The 16,972-nt window shown below is 34.7% G+C and overlaps 1 non-coding gene across 1 annotated transcript; it reads right to left on the bottom strand.

Moving 5' to 3' along the window:
• Positions 1–1,013: 1,013 nt before the first annotated feature.
• On the bottom strand, positions 1,014–1,119 carry LOC140853568 (small nucleolar RNA R71). The gene has a single exon (XR_012136638.1). It is a non-coding gene; the product is annotated as a small nucleolar RNA R71 (small nucleolar RNA).
• Between the last annotated feature and the right edge of the window lie 15,853 nt (positions 1,120–16,972).

The raw sequence follows: 16,972 nt of genomic DNA, 5'->3' as shown, positions 1-16,972 counted from the left end.
TCCCTTGCATTTCCATAACCTAGACCTTAATCTAAAATTAATTAGATGTTGACCCCTAAGGATTTCGAGCTCATTAGGACAAGTAACCCTGAGAGTTAAATCAGGTTAGACTTGGTCAACTAGCTGGTGTCTAGGCAAGTGGTTTGCGGGATGACTGGGCTCGAAGGAAGGTGGTTTTTAATTGATTCCGTTCGCTGATCTAGCCAATTTAATTGGTGTCTAAGGAAAGCAACGGGGGGACTCCCACCAACCTTACACTTATCTGGCCAGTTGGTTGGTCAAGCTCTGACTTGGAGGGCTTGAAGGCTAACTACAGTTAGGAGCTGTCTAGAACTAGGGTAACTTTAGGATAGAGAGTCCACTGCATGCTAACTTGATTGTAATTAAAATCTAACGACAACTAATTCTTCTATTAGTTTTAAGACTTTTTAGGATCTCTTCTTTAGAACTCTTTTCTCTCTTCTCCTCTTCTCTTAATAAAAATATATATATATATCCTTAACAGACTAGGATAGTCCTACATAGACCTTTTAGTTGCATATTAGGTCGACGATCACTAAAACCCGACTTGCAACCATTAGACGAAGAATTAGAAAAGACTTTTAGGACTATCCAAGTTAGAAATATGGTTGTACCTGGTGAGGCTAATCTTCCATGCCCATTGAGAGAATATTTCACTCCATCCTCGTATACCTACTCTCCATGCATTCAAGCAACTCCAGTAGAAGCTACCCAATATGAGATTAAGTCTAGCATTATTCAAATGTTGCCATCATTCTATGGACTTAGTAACGAGGACCCATACAAATAGTTGGATGAATTTCTTGAAATTTGTTCCACAGTAAAAATCCAAAACTTCTCTGATGATGCCCTTAGGTTGAAATTGTTCCCTTTCTCACTTAAGGACAAAGCCAAACATTGGTTAAACTCCTTAGACTCTATAACCATTTCAACTTGGGATCATTTTCAGAGAGAATTTCTCAAGAAATACTTTTCAATTGGAAAAATAAATCAAATTAGAAAAGCTATCACTAATTTTTCTCAATTGGAGGGTGAACTTTTTCATGAGACATGGGAAAGGTTAAGGGACCTCATTCGTAAATGTCCACACCATACTGTCCCTAAGTGGCAACTTTGTCAGTATTTTTATGATGGTCTATCGGGGAAACATCGACAAATGGTTGATGCATCATGTGGTGGGATATTCATACTAAAGAGTGAGGATGAAGCCTAGCAGCTCTTTGAAACACTTAGTGAGAATTTCCTACATCATATGTCTGCCATCTCTAGAGAACAACCCATGCTTCAACAAAAAAGAAGTAGAATTTATCAGATTGGAAACGTCATAGATATCCATAGTAAGGTAGATGAACTGTCCCAAAAATTAGATCGTCTTCTAAATACTAGACAATCCCTGATTCCACCTAACCCAATCCAAGAAGTTTGTGCATTGTGTGCAAGTCCGAACCATTTTGTTAGTGAATGCCCAACCGTACCTCAATTTTCTAAGTTTGTGCATGAGCAAGTTCAGCAAGCTCAAGTCCAACAAGCTCGTAGATCAGGAAACAATCCATATTCGAATACTTATAACCCCAGCTGGAGAAACCATCCAAATTTTTCCTGGAGACCACAATCAGTGGTTGGCCCTGTCGCACCTCGACCTCAATATCAGGACCCAACATATAGGCATGGACCATACCATCAATTTCAAAATGCTCCTCAACTATCTACTACTGGTCACAGCTCAGCTTTTGAGAAAAAAATTTTGAAAGTACTAGAACGATTAGAAGTTAACACTCAGACCCTTAACTCCCACACACAATCCATTGCTAAGCTAGAGATCCAAATAGGTCAACTAGCGACTGCATTCAGTAGGAGGGAAGGAAGAAAATTACCTAGCCAACCCGAGAGCAACCCAAGAGGGCAATTTGTGATTAAGAGCGCTAATACCCCAGAAGCTTTTTCTAAACACGCCAAATCAATCATGACTCTGAGAATTGGGAAGGTCATTGAACACACTAGTAAAACCAATGAGACCGATCCTAAACCTCTAACCGAAGCCAAATCATCCAAGAACAAGGAGGACCTTAAAATAGAGAATGAACCAACTGCACCAGAACCATCTTACTTGCCTAAAGTCCAATTTTCAGATGCCCTGAAAGCCCCTATTCCTGTAGATAAGAAGGAAGGAAGACTCGACAAGATGTTGGAATTGTTTAAGCAAGTCCAAATTAATCTTTCCCTTCTAGATGCAATCAAACAGATCCCTGCTTATGCAAAATTTTTGAAGGATTTGTACATCCAAAAATATAAATCTAGATCATAAATCCTAAAGAAAGTATGCCTCACTGAACAGGCTAGTTCTATCTTCCAGCATGCCACTCCTCCAAAGCTTAAGGACTCAGGAGCTCCCATCATTTTCTGTGTTTAGGAGATTATCACATTAAAAAATCTCTTCTGGACTTAGGGGTAAGTGTGAATCTTTTACCTAGTTCGGTGTATGAAGTTTTTAGATTCGGAGAACTGAAACCCACATCAGTCACACTGCAATTAGCCAACAGATCAATTAAGAAACCATGTGGAATGCTTGAGGATGTCTTGATCAAGGTAGATAAGTTTTACTTTCCAGTTGATTTTTTGATTCTCGACATGGAACTAAGTGGCAACCCTAGACAAATTTCCATTATCTTAAGACGACCCTTCCTAGCTACGGCAAATGCATGCATTAATTGTAGGACAGGAGTCATGGACGTATCATTTGGGAATAAGAAACTGAGACTGAATATGTTTGGTGCTTCCCAAAGACCATCAATGGATAGTTGCTTTGAAGTGGATACACTAGAAGATATTATAGAAGATGCAACACCCATAATTCTAGCACCAGACCCCTTAGATACTTGCTTGGCTCACTTTGGAGCGTATGACTTTGAGAGATATATGAAAGAAGTTAACACCTTGTTGGATACACCACACGATAAAACCACTCCTCCATGGATAATCAAGTATGAGCCATTGCCCACATTAGTCAGTACACCAATAATCCCATCTTTAGAATCACCACCTACGTTAGAATTGAAACCCCTTCCTGCTACGCTCAAATATGTATTTCTAGGACCCAATGACACCCTCCCGGCAATCATTGCATCAGACTTGATCCCTAATCAGGAAGCACAATTGGTTGGTATTCTGAAGGAACACAAAGAGGCTATCGGTTGGTCCATTGCCAATTTAAAAAGAATTGACCCCTCCATTTGCATGCACCATATTCATTTTGAGGCAAATGCCAAACCCCATCGAGATATGCAGAGGAGATTGAACCCAAACATGCGTGAAGTAGTAAAGAAAGAGGTGGTAAAATGGTTAGATGCTGGAATCATCTACCCCATATCCGATAGTAAATGGATCAGTCCCACTCAAGTAGTACCTAAGAAATCAGGTATTACTGTGGTTGAGAATGAAGAAGATGAACTGCTTCCCACTCACATATCATCTGGATGGCGAGTATGCATAGATTATAGAAAACTAAATGCCGTTACTAGGAAGGATCATTTTTCATTACCCTTCATCGATCAAATCTTAGAACAATTAGCGGGATAAAGTTTCTTCTATTTTCTTGATGGTTATTAAGGGTACAATCAAGTACCTATATTTTTGGATGATCAAGAAAAGACTACCTTCACCTGCCCCTATGGCACCTTCGCTTTTCGATGTATGCCATTCGGGCTCTGCAATGCACCCGCTACATTTCAACGGTGTATACTGGCCATTTTTTTGGATATGGTGGATAAATATCTTGAAGTTTTTATGGATGATTTTTCTGTGTTTGGAACCACCTTTGAGGATTGTCTCCATAATCTTTTCAAAGTTCTTAAACGGTGTATAGAGATAAATCTCATCCTAAGTTGGAGAAAAAGCCATTTCATGGTACGAAAAAGAATTGTATTAGGACATATTATTTCTGAAAGAGGGATCGAGGTAGATAAAGCCAAAGTTGAGGTCATTTCAAAACTACCACCCCCAACTTCGGTCTGACAAATACGATCCTTCTTAGGTCATGCCGGATTTTATAGATGCTTCATCAAAGACTTTAGCAAGATTTCAAGATCCCTATGCAATCTGTTGGCCAAGGACACACGATTTGTCTTTGACGAAGACTGTTTGAAAGTATTCAAAACATTACGAACAGTCCTGACAACAGCACCCATAATAAAACCCCCTGACTGGTCCATTCTATTTGAGATTATATGTGATGCCTCTGACTTTGCAATAGGTGTCGTCTTAGGCCAAAAAATCAATAAGGAGCCACATGTGATCTATTATGCTAGCAAGACTCTTTCCGATGCCCAATTAAACTACACCACAACAGAAAAAGAGCTACTAGCAGTAGTGTTCGCCCTTGAAAAATTTTGCTCATATCTGTTAGGGTCTAAATTTCTAGTTTACTCTGATCATACGGCTCTGAAACATCTCCTCTCAAAGAAAGATATTAAATCATGTTTGATCAGATGGATCCTTCTTTTACAAGAATTTGATCTGAAAATTTGAGATAAGAAGGGTTCTGAGAATGTGGTAGCTGATCACATCTCCAGGATCTTAGTTGAACACACGATAAGCATAGATGAGGTCAAAGAGAAATTTCCTGACGAACAACTTTTCGCAATCTCCTCTAGCCGTCCTCCATGGTTTGCCCATATTGTCAATTACTTGTCAACAGGACAAGTACCTTCTCACTGGACAAAACAAGAAAAGGATCAATTTTTCTCGCAAATTAAATATTATTTCTGGGAGGAATCTGAACTATTCAAATATTATCCTGACCAAGTTATTCGCCGTTGTGTCCTCGAGAGTGAATTCCAAAGTATTCTCACTTTTTGTCATTCTTCAGCATGTGGGGGACATTTTAGTGGAAGAAAAACTATAGCAAAAGTGCTGCAGAGTGGGTTTTATTGGCCAACGCTTTTCAAGGATGCACATGAATTTGGCCGAAGTTGTCTGCAATGTCAGCAAATAAAAAATTTATCCAAAAAAGATATGATGCCGCTGACCCCCATTTTAGTAGTAGAAATCTTCATGTTTGGGGGATTGATTTCATGGGACCTTTTCCAGCCTCATTTGGATTCGAATATATTCTGGTGGTAGTTGATTACGTGTCAAAATGGGTGGAGGCAATAGCTACATGGATTAATGATAATAAAGTTGTAACTAGTTTTATCCAACGAAACATCATTAGTCGATTTGGCTTCCCAAGGGTGATCATTAGTGATGGGGGGACTCATTTTACGAATAAATATTTTGAAGCACTTATAAAAAAATATAATATTACACACAAAGTGGCTACACCATATCACCCGCAAACTAATGGTCAGGTAGAGATGTCAAATAGGGAGATTAAACATATCCTAGAAAAGACAGTTAGGCCCGATAGAAAGGATTGGTCTCTTCGCTTAGATGATGCATTATGGGCTTATCGTACAGCTTTTAAAACCCCTATCGGTATGTCACCCTACCGATTAGTTTATGGCAAAGCTTGCCATCTACCGGTTGAATTAGAACATCGTACAGTCTGGGCCATACGAATGTTTAATTTTAACATGAAGAATGCAGGTTCTAATCGAAGGTTGCAAATCAATGAACTGAAAGAACTTCGCAACGATGCATACGAGAGTTCCCAAATTTACAAGGCTCAAATCAAAGTATTTCATGACAAATATATCTCTAGAAAATCATTTGAGCTAAATCAAAAGGTATGGCTTTTCAATTCCAAGTGACGCCTTTTTCTCGATAAACTTCGATCCCAATGGGATGGACCTTTCATTGTCACACAAATATTCTCACATGGAGCAATTGAAATTCATGACCCCCAGAATGGCAATACATTTAAGGTAAATGACCAACGTCTGAAGCCATATGTAGATGAAATTGCACATAAAGAATGAATCGACACCATCTACCTGTGTGATCCACTTTATAATGAATAATAAACTTGACGTCTGGCTGAAGACATAAAACTTAGCGCTTGTTGGGAGGCAACCCAATGATTTCATTTTTTTTTTACTTTACTGCAGCTGTAGGAATTTAGAACAAGAGCCTATTAATCAATGAAGCTATCTTCAACTTTCAAAGCAAAATTATCCCAGGTGCACTCTCTCCTTTTATTTTCTTTGCTTTCCTACTCCATTGAGGACAATGTAGATTAAGTTGGGGGGGGGAAGAAAATTAATCAAATCCTCGAGTATGGTCAGAAATAATTAGTTTTGTGTATCCAAATTTTATTTTGATTAAGAGTCAATTAGGCATCCTAATCAATGAATGATTAATGGTCAAGATAATTTTAGAGATATTGAGGAATAAATTATTAAGAAAACCCAATGAATGGTAGGGTTTAGACTAGACCAAATTTTAGGAGTGATTCTACAACCTTCTTCTTACTGATCTCAATAAAGAATCTGCTTCATGAGAGATTGGATAGAAAGGTCGAGGTATGCAAAAATTCTTCTTAAAATTTATTTTAAAAAATATATATATATTGGTTTCCTACTGAGTAACCGGGCCCCTTCACCTAAGTAAGCATTGTGGTTCGTGTAAAAAGATGGATAATATTAAAATAATAATAATAATAATAATAATAATAATAATAAATAGTGGATAATAAGGGGACTAAATTGCAAGAAGATAATAAACCTCTCTCACATTAAGTTAGAAGATTTAAAGAGTAAAGTGGAGAGTTGGTGAAAGAAAAGCTCATGAAATTTCTTTAGTTAATACTCAGCCACTAATTAGGTCAAATTGATAATCTAATGAAGTATCTCATTAATGGTCTGATCAGGTATCATCTATCTTTTGGGATGCCTAACCTAACTTTTTATTCAAGATCGAGTCGGTACACAATGCTGATATATCTATTTTACTCGAGGACGAGCAAAATTCAAGTTGGAGGGTGTGATAAATACTTAATTTAAGTCATTTAAAGCAAAAAATTATATTTAATTTATTTTATTTATTAAGAATTTGATGGTTCTTTTTATGTTTTACAGAAAAGGTGATCGCCGACACAAAGAGTCCGATTCGCAGATCAAAAAGACTCAAGTTTGAAAAAAATTGGACTTAAAATAAATTAAAATAAAAGAAGGATGCATACAGTATTATAGAAAATGAAGATACTATGCAAGGAACCCAAAAAGGATATATGCATCATTTTAAAGAAACAAAAATTTCTTTTTATAATAAAAAAGGAGCGTAAGTGGTTTCCTAACAGCTAACAGGTCTGGGTCCGTGAAAGAAGATTGCAGGCGTGCGGCATTGTGGGCGCACGGCATGGCGGGTTCACGGGGAGTTTGTGCTGGCGGACACAGTGGCAAACAGACGGACGCTCATGATAGCAGATGGATCTAAAAATTAAAGAAAAAAAATATAATACTTGAAAATACTTCAAGAGAAAGAATTTGTATTTTCTTTATCTGCTTGTGATCTTTCCATCTCATCCATCCATTTTTTAGTCCTTAGTATTTTCTTTAGTCCCACATCTGAAAATCATGTAAAACTCCTCCCTCCTAACACCTATAAAAAGGTTATTGTACTCCCATTTGAGGATCATCCCAGAAATTCTTCTAGAGCCTTGCATAGAGGAAGAGAAAGGGACTACTCCATGAGTAGCTAGGCTAGCAGTCTCGGGAGTGGAGAAGAAATTTTGTAACGACACAGAGTGGGTTTCTTGTTCTAAACTTTCTTGTATTTCTTTATATGCAATAAAGATTATGCTTTTTATTTAAATCATCATGAGTTCTTTATTTGCTCTCTTTCATATGCTTTTATTTATGCTTTCTTGTTAGATTAATATTAAGAACAACTTTTACTTTTCGGAGACGCATCGTGATCTATGGGTACGAGGCATGTCAAGGAAAGAAGAGTTGTTTACCTAGTATTTTCTAGAGATGCGCTGTGATCTACAGGTATGAGGTGTGCCAAGGAAAGATGGATATTTTTTTTAAGATTAATCACATCTATTTAATTAAAAAAAAAAGAGATATAACTCTACTAGTGCAAAATTAATTTAAAACTTTCGAGCTCTTTATTTTCTAATTACATCAATTTGAAGATAATTTATTTTCTAAATCAAAACAATGCTTCTTTCTTTTATTTTGCAATCTCAACTTAGCCCAAGGTTCCTGAGGATACGATCTTGACTCATCCTACCTACGTAGTGAGTAGAGTTATTTTTGGTGCTATCAACGACTACGCATCACCTATTATCCAATATGGTTTGATCCAATCTAAGCCTATATAAAACCAATTGAATCATATCCAATTTAAAATTTAATTTACATCTCTGAGATCAATTGGAACAAGCCTTATTATCTAATAGAGATACATCCAATAAATCCAAAGCCAATCTAATTGAATCTAATTCAATTAGATCTGATCCAATCTCCATTGCTCAATCAAATTGAGCCAATTAACAATCATATTGTTAATTAATTATTTTTTTAATTTATCAATTATTAATAAATAATTTATTATAATCTTTGTACAAGATTAATTATCAATCAAATTGATAATTAAACCTTTTAATGATTCATAATCGTCGATCAGCCATTTGATCAGATAGGTACTTCTATGTGTGTGACCCTATAGATTTGAACCTAAGCCGATAGTACAAGAACAGTTTCTGTACTAATCGATGTAACCATCTAACAATGGGATTCAATGTCAGGATAGGCCGAATATATGCCCAGCAACACTGTAGAACCCATATGGATATAGTTACCGTATAATTCATCCCTTTGACACTTGATGCTCAAGGATGACTAAGGGTTAAACTGTTAACCCAAAAAGAGTGGTCCACATTGTGTCTCAACCTTAAAAGTTCTGTGAGTCCTCATTAGAACTACTTTGGCCAAAGTTTTGCTAATTTAAAATACAGTGATGCGTCATCTCTAATTTTATTTGGAGCGGTCAATCCTATCTTGACTTACAGTCAGACTTCATAAGTACTTGACTGTACCCAAAAACTTTTCGTCATCGAATTAAAAATTTGGGTAGTCCGACACCAAAGCACAATGAGTTGCTTGCAAGTCACCAAGACAGTCTCAGGTCAGAGTGATACATATATCCATATCCCATCAGAATAATTCTTGATAGTAGAGTACTTCAAAAGTGGTCACACTCAGTAAAATATATTCTTACAAATCACCCATATGCTATACCCATGTCACCACATGCCTTGGTTAAGAAGATAATCCACCAATATGGCATACAATGACCTACACTCGATATAATTATCATCCTTGTAACAATTATATCATTTGATCACGAGCAGGATTTAAGAACCATATTATAAATCCTCCTTTATCATTTTGGTAGTAGTTTTAAGGACTTCATCATAACATATGAGTTCTATTTTGGAAGATATATTCCTTATGATAAATCTGTCAGATAATATTTATCATTTTATAATTCATATACTTATATGAAACACAATCATCTACAACCTAGATGATTGGCTTTAGGACATATTTTCCAACTACTCCCACTTGGACTAAAGCCAACCAGATCGGTATCAAATATCCATCTTTCATTTTAGATCATTGAATTCATTAGATCTGATTGCTCTAGTCAATGGGTCGGTCAAGTTCTCCTTTCAGTCGATCTTCCTAAGGTCAATTTTATTTCAATCTTATCGAACAAGTTAATTGCATTGTAGAAAATATTTGGTTCTTAAATGGAACATCAATTCTTTAGCTTGAGCTATGGCTCCAATACTGCTGTCAATACAGAAAGACTAGACCATCAATGGAGGATGCCACTCCATGCTCGTTGATGAATTTTCATAACCAAACAACTTCTTTACCAGCATCAAATGCTGCAAAAAACTCCATATTGCAAATAAAATTGGCTACTGACTATTGCATGGAATCTTTCCAGCATGTCGTTCTTTTTTTTAGGATTAAGGCATAATCTAACACAACTTTGTTATTTCGATCTAACTAGAAATTGGAAGTAATATTTTATAGATTTTAAGTCAGACTCTTCATAAACGAGCCATTGGTCCTTAGTACTTCACAAATACTTAAGGATGGTTCTAATAACCTTTCAAACCTTTATGGCGAACGGAGATGACAACCAAGTTTTTATTTCCTGTAATATAAGGATGTCATTCTTGATTAAGAGAATTTCATCCAAACAATACAAAGAATATTTTTATAGAACTATTAGCCCATTTGTACATACAAGATTATATTTCGTTCTCAATGAAACAATATGTTCAAAATGTATATTCTAACTTTGAGAAATTTGATTCAATCTGAATGGACTTGAGGATTGCCACAAGAAAAACTTCTCATCATAGTCAACACTATAACTTTGATGAAATTTTTTGACAATCAGATAGAATTAATAGGTCTCCACCTTTTTGTTTGCACCTTTTATCCATTTTAAAATCCACTTACACCCTATGGGTCTCACCCATTCAGGTAAATCAATGAATATCCATAAATCATCAATCTTCATTGACATCATTTTAGATTTAATGGCTCCAAGCCACTTCTCAAGGTTAGATCTCTGTATTGCATCCATATGGGAGATCAAATCTCTATTCCGAACTTAGAAATTGAAGTATTTGTTTGGCTGATATGGTACTCTATCGTATCTACTCAAGGATGCCTTTACATCGAGCTTTGGATTTGATCTAATCAACTCTGATTCTGTTAGTTTGTGTCAGAGTTGGTTCCTCTACCTATCAAGCTTCGCCAAGCTTGGTCTTAATAACATCAGTTCCTTCATCAAGAAACTTTTTTTTTCAAAAAGATTGTCATAAGATTCATAAACATCTCATGTCCATCAAGAAGGTAGAAGAGATATCCTTAATATAATATTTATCAGACTAAGATTCAAGCTAGTCAGTTTGTGAACATTTCACATAAGCTCAATACCCCAAATGTTAAAATAAGAAAGTATCGAATTATCCAAGTTCATATCCCATATGGAGTTTTGGTGATCAATTTGCTCAGAATGTTCTCGAGCACATATCAAGTAGTCTCTAAAATATAACCTTAGGCAGACCAACAAATCCCATAATGGACCGAACCATGTCTAACAAAGTTCAATTTTTTCTTTCAGACACCCTTCTAAACAGTGGTATCCCAGAAGAGGTCTATGGAGAGAGAATCCAATTCTCTTCAAGATATATCAAAAACTTACTATAAAGATATTCACTTCATCAGTCAAACCAAAGAATTCTAATACTCTTTGCAATTTATTTTTCTACCTTATTATGAAATCATTTGAACATTTCAATCGATTCAAATTTATGCTTTATAAGCAAGATGCACCCATGTCAAGATAGGTTGTCAGAGATTTTAATGAAGTAGTAAGCCCTCTTTTGGCACTAATGTGCATAAGTGTAAATACATCAATATGTACCAAACTCAAAATATTACTAGCTCATTCATTTTTTCTAATAAAAGATGACTAAGTCAATTATGCCAAAGGCAGGCTTTAGTGACATTATCTAATCTAGGATGCTAGTTAGAAGTGCACTTTATACTAACAGGCTATGGTATTGAGTTTATGTCATTTTTAATTATCTTCTCATTATTGTAGTATCATTCACAATGATATTACAACAATCATACTTATTGATACTATTAATAAGATTGGACAATAGTGACAATCACTTAAAATGACATCTTCAGGATTGAAAACATGCTCGATGATTCTTAATGTTAAGATTGGAACAGACTTCCATCTTTTACATTCAGGAGTCTCTTGTCATTTATAAACCTTCTACTATCCTGAAGTCTTTTGCAACTATTTGCAAACATGACTTATACTGTCAGTATCCTATATTCTGATAGTAGGATTATTGATAGAGAAACTTTAAGGAGTTATCATATAACTATTTTGACCAGTAACTATTTGCTGATTTCTCTTTTAAGCCTGTTTGGATTAGCTTGAGACTTCTTGATCAATTAGCTCTAAAACTATACTCAACTTCTGATACTGGCTATCGAAGTTAGGTCTGATAACACTTTCACAATCTAATAGTGAAGAGAGCGATAATTTTCTAGTCATTTCTAAAAAAAATAATTGACCTATCAGTATATAAACTATTTTAAGCCTAAAGACTTGGACTTTAGTCTAAAGATTCTTCCACTATTTTATATGAATTGGTAGCTTCTACCTCCAATTCAAAGAATTAGCTTTAATTCCTTAGCAGATATTAGAATCCACACAGACTGTATATAAGTTCGAGGATGGCTCGATCAACCTGACCACCATCAGATAGTTCAACAGAGTCATCATATAATGAATGATAATTCTATCATTCAGAGAGAACACCAGACGGATGGTGCCTGCAATGTTAATCTAAAATAATGGACCCATTATCATTCACCTTAATGGGAGGCTATGATCTAGTTATCCCCATAACTATCTTATTTTATGGACCTAATAATTTAGAGAATTTGATTAAATCTTTTAAAAGATATCAGTCGATCTACAAGTCATAAATCCTCCCACTGACTTTATCAAATCATGTAAAGGACTAGAGACTAGCTGGTCCAACCACCACATCATAAATCTTTTCACTGACTTTATCAAGTCATGAGAAGGACTAGAGATAAGTCGGTCCAATCAATAAGTCGATCTAGAGCACCTAAATCAGTCATACTGATTAACCTTAATAACATGGGTCAACTCGAGTCACCTAGCGATCTAATCAGCCTAATGACTCGGGCTCCACCTTTGAGCCTTAATCAAGGTCTATTTGGTTTAATCAAAGATATGGACTCGATCAATTACAATTATTATTTTTGATCTGGAGTATCCTTGATCTAATCTAAATCAACTATTGGTTAGATTGGATCAACTACTCTTTTTAGTTCATTAAGTCTTTGATTCTAATCTTAGATCTAACCCAACTAAAAGGACTTAATTTGAGCTAATCCATGCCCCATGTTTTATGCAATGTCGTTAGATCTTTAATCATAATTCTAGATCTAAAATATATTTTTCAATTTTTAATTAAGTATAGCATTAACATGGATTAAGGTTATTAATTGAAATCATTTCAATTTTGTAAAATAATTTTACATCATTTTTATGCAATTTTTTTTATTTTGAAAACTAGATTGGCTCACCCCTGAACTGAGTTGGCTCACTTCAATGGGTCGACTAAGTCCAATACTTGATCAACTAACTAATCATAAATAGTAACCATTACTATTTGGCCTGAGACAACTAGGTCGAGTCAGTCAACATTGAACTGATAAAAATAAGGGACTGGGTTGACTCAGTTCAAAACTAGTTGGCTCAGTTGGCATGCCAATAGGTATTACATAGTTTCATATATAAAAATTCTTACATAAATTGAAATAAAATAAATCATAATAAATTTTAGATCATATCTAAATATTTTATAATTCTAAATTTTATTTTTATGATTAAAATAATTTTAATTATATAAATTAGATGTTTTACTTTTCATACAATTCATACTTTGTATCACATATAATAAATCTTAGGATTTCAATAACTAAGATTTTGTAGAAAAGTAAGTTTTCTTCTTTCACTTTCTTCTTTATGGGACCTCATAGTGGCACCCCTACATGCCATGAAGAGCACCCCATTGAATGAGAAGAGAGGGTCATGTAACCCTACTTGCTCCTATGATCGGACAGCCTGGTGATTATCCAATCCTAGTACATTGTTACTCTGAACATCTAATCTAATTCACATATCATATATGCAAAAATTTAGATCTAATCTAAATTATATTAGATCTAATTTTTACATTAGATCATATCTAAAATTAGATCATGACACATCTCATGTATTGCTAAATCTAGATTTTAATTCTACATGCATATATATTCATGTCATAATAAACCTTCGCTCTGATACCATTTGTAGGAAAGCATGGTGGGTTTTGTGCATGTATTTTAAAAAATTTATAGTAGAACATATATAGATTAAATAATTTAATCTACAATGCATGCATAGATCAAATTTAAAATCACCATATAGGATCTGTGATATGAACTAATATGCATGTATCCAAAGCTGAAATCTAAAATTCAGCAAGTATAGATCATATCTATGTGTAATTAGATCATATCTAATTTATATTTAGATCACATCTAAATATTAATTGAGATCAAAACCTCATACCTTAGCATGAGTAGTAGATCACCGCATCCAAAATCTATGATACTTGATTCTTCATAATTCTTGGCAGTCGCACACGCATCCGACCTCTACAGGTATCCACACGAAGCCCTTGTGCTGATCGATCTCCTCGAGAGTGCTAGCTCGAGAAGATACTATGCATTGACTGATCTAAGAGAAATCATGAAGAAGATGAAGAATAAGGAGATCCTCTCTTTTTCTTTTTATATCTATGCATCAGATCTCTATAATAGAGATCAAGAGAAAAATCTTTTCTTCTTAATTTTTTCATACATAAGAAAGAACCTTTCTCTTTTCCTTTCATACCCTTAAGAAGAACTTTTCTTCTCTAATTTTTATGATAAAAATTAAATCTAATCTAATTTTTCATACTAAAAATTATATAAATTTTTAAATCTTAAAAGAATCCAAAAGAGAGATCCAAGAGAAGAATCATTTTTCTCTCTTCTTCTCCATTTTTCTTCTTGACCTAGAACTCTAGAAAGCTCCAAACATCCAACCAGATTTTTTTGATATTTTTTCTCTAAATTTTTATATTAAAAATTAGATCTAATTTAATTTTTATTCTAAAAAAATAGAAAAAAAATTAGGAAGAAGAACTCCTTCTTCTTCAAGACTGCGCACAAGAAAGAAGATCCTTCTTCTTCCTTGATCTACAACTCTAGGAAGCCCCAAATGTTCAACCAGATTTTTTTTGATATTTTTTCTCTAAATCTTTATGTCAAAAATTAGATCTAATTTAATTTTTATCTTAAAAAAAATAAAAAAAATTAAAAGAAGAACTCCTTCTTTAAGACTGCGCACAAGAAAGAAGATCCTTCTTTTTCCTTCTCTTTTTCTTTTTGAGAAGAACTTTTCTTCTCTAATTTTCTACTATATAACCAATAGAGAAGCCTCTCTTTGATGCCCAAAAACCAACAAAGAAGTCTCTCAAAATTCCTTCAAGAAAGAAAGAGAAAAAGAGAGATAAGGTGTATGGGATATGGGGGGTCCAACTCTTGGACGCCCCCTTCTCCTTTTTTTTCTTTGGGTGACAAGAAAGAAGAGAGGGATGCCCCTTTTTTTCCATGAAAGAAAGAGAGGGGGCACATATCTTAGTTGGGCATGGGATTTCTCACAGTAAAGAGAAGTGGGGTATGGAGATTTATATCACATGGGGTGTTTCAAGTTGGTTTAGTCTTATTCCAAATAGGATTCAAGATCTTACTCCAACTCTAACTAACCCTTGGACCCAATCCTAACCAATTTAGAAATTAGTTATAACAAACTAAATAATTGGGACCTAGTCCAATTATGAAACCAATTAGGCCCCAATCCAATTGAGAATTGGTTAGATGAAAACTCTATTGATCCAGGAATTGTTTCTTGATGGATATTAGGGAAGCTATTTGATAATAGGGCTTGATCCAATCAAGCCTATTATCCAATAAGATTTGATCCAATCCAAGCCTATATAAAACTAATTGAATTATATTCAATTTAAAATTTGATTTGTATCCTTGAGATCAATTAGAACAAGCCCTATTATATAATAAGAATGTATCCAATCAATCCAAAGCCAATCTAATTGAATCTAATTTAATTAAATCTGATCCAATCCTTATTACTCAATCAAATTGAACTAATTAACAATCATATTGTTAATTAATTATTCTTCTAATTTATCAATCATTAGTAAATAATTTATTACAACCTTTGTAAAGGATTAATCATCAATCAAATTGATAATTAAATCTTTCAATGATTCATAATCATCGATCTGCCATTTGATCAGACAGGTACTTCTATGTGTATGACCCTATAGGTTTGAACCTAAGTCGGTAGCATAAGAATAATTTTTGTACTAATCGATGTGACCATCTAGCAATGGGACCCAATATCTAGATAAACCGAATGCATGCCCAGCTACACTCTACACTCTAGAACCCATGTGGATATAGTTACCATATAATTCATCCCTTTGACACTTGATGCTCAAGGATGACTAAGGGTTAAACTGTCAACCCAGAAAGAGTGGTCCACATTGTGTCTCAACCTTAAAAATTCTGTCACTCCTCACTAGGACTACTTTAGTCAAAGTTTTGCTAAATTGAAATACAGTAATGCATCATCTCTAATTTTACTTAGAGTGGTCAATCCCATCTTGACTCACACTCAGATTTCATAAGTACTTGACTGTATCCAAAAATCTTCTATCATCGAACTAAAAATTTGGATAGTCCGACATCAAAACACAGTGAGTTGCTTGCAAGTCACCAAGGCAGTCTCAGATCAGAGGGACACATATACCCATATCCTATCAGAGCAACCCTTGACAGTAGAGTACTTCAGAAGTGGTCACACTCAGTGAAATGTACTCTTACAAATCATCCATATGCCATACCCATGTCACCACATGCCTTGGTTAAGAGGATAACCAATTAATATGGCATACAACGATCTACACTCGATACAATTATCATCCTTGTAATAATTGTATCATTTGATCATGAGCAAGAATTAAGAACCACATGATAAATCTTCCTTTATCATTTTGATAGTAGTTCTAAGAACTTCATCATAACATATGAGTTCTATTTTGGAAGATGTATTCCTTATGATGAATCTATCATATAACATTTATCATTTTATAATTCATATACTTGTATAGAACATAATCATCTATAACCTAGATGATTAGCTTTAAGACATATTTTCCAACATGACCAACTTTGTTGGTGTCTAAGAAAAGCTATGGAGAGCCTCCCACCTACTGACCTGGTCAATTTGGTCTTATTGAATTTTGGAC

Source organism: Elaeis guineensis, chromosome 13 (assembly GCF_000442705.2).
Source record: "Elaeis guineensis isolate ETL-2024a chromosome 13, EG11, whole genome shotgun sequence".
In the NCBI taxonomy this organism is placed as follows: domain Eukaryota; kingdom Viridiplantae; phylum Streptophyta; class Magnoliopsida; order Arecales; family Arecaceae; genus Elaeis; species Elaeis guineensis.
This window is presented reverse-complemented; position numbering and strand designations above follow the sequence as displayed.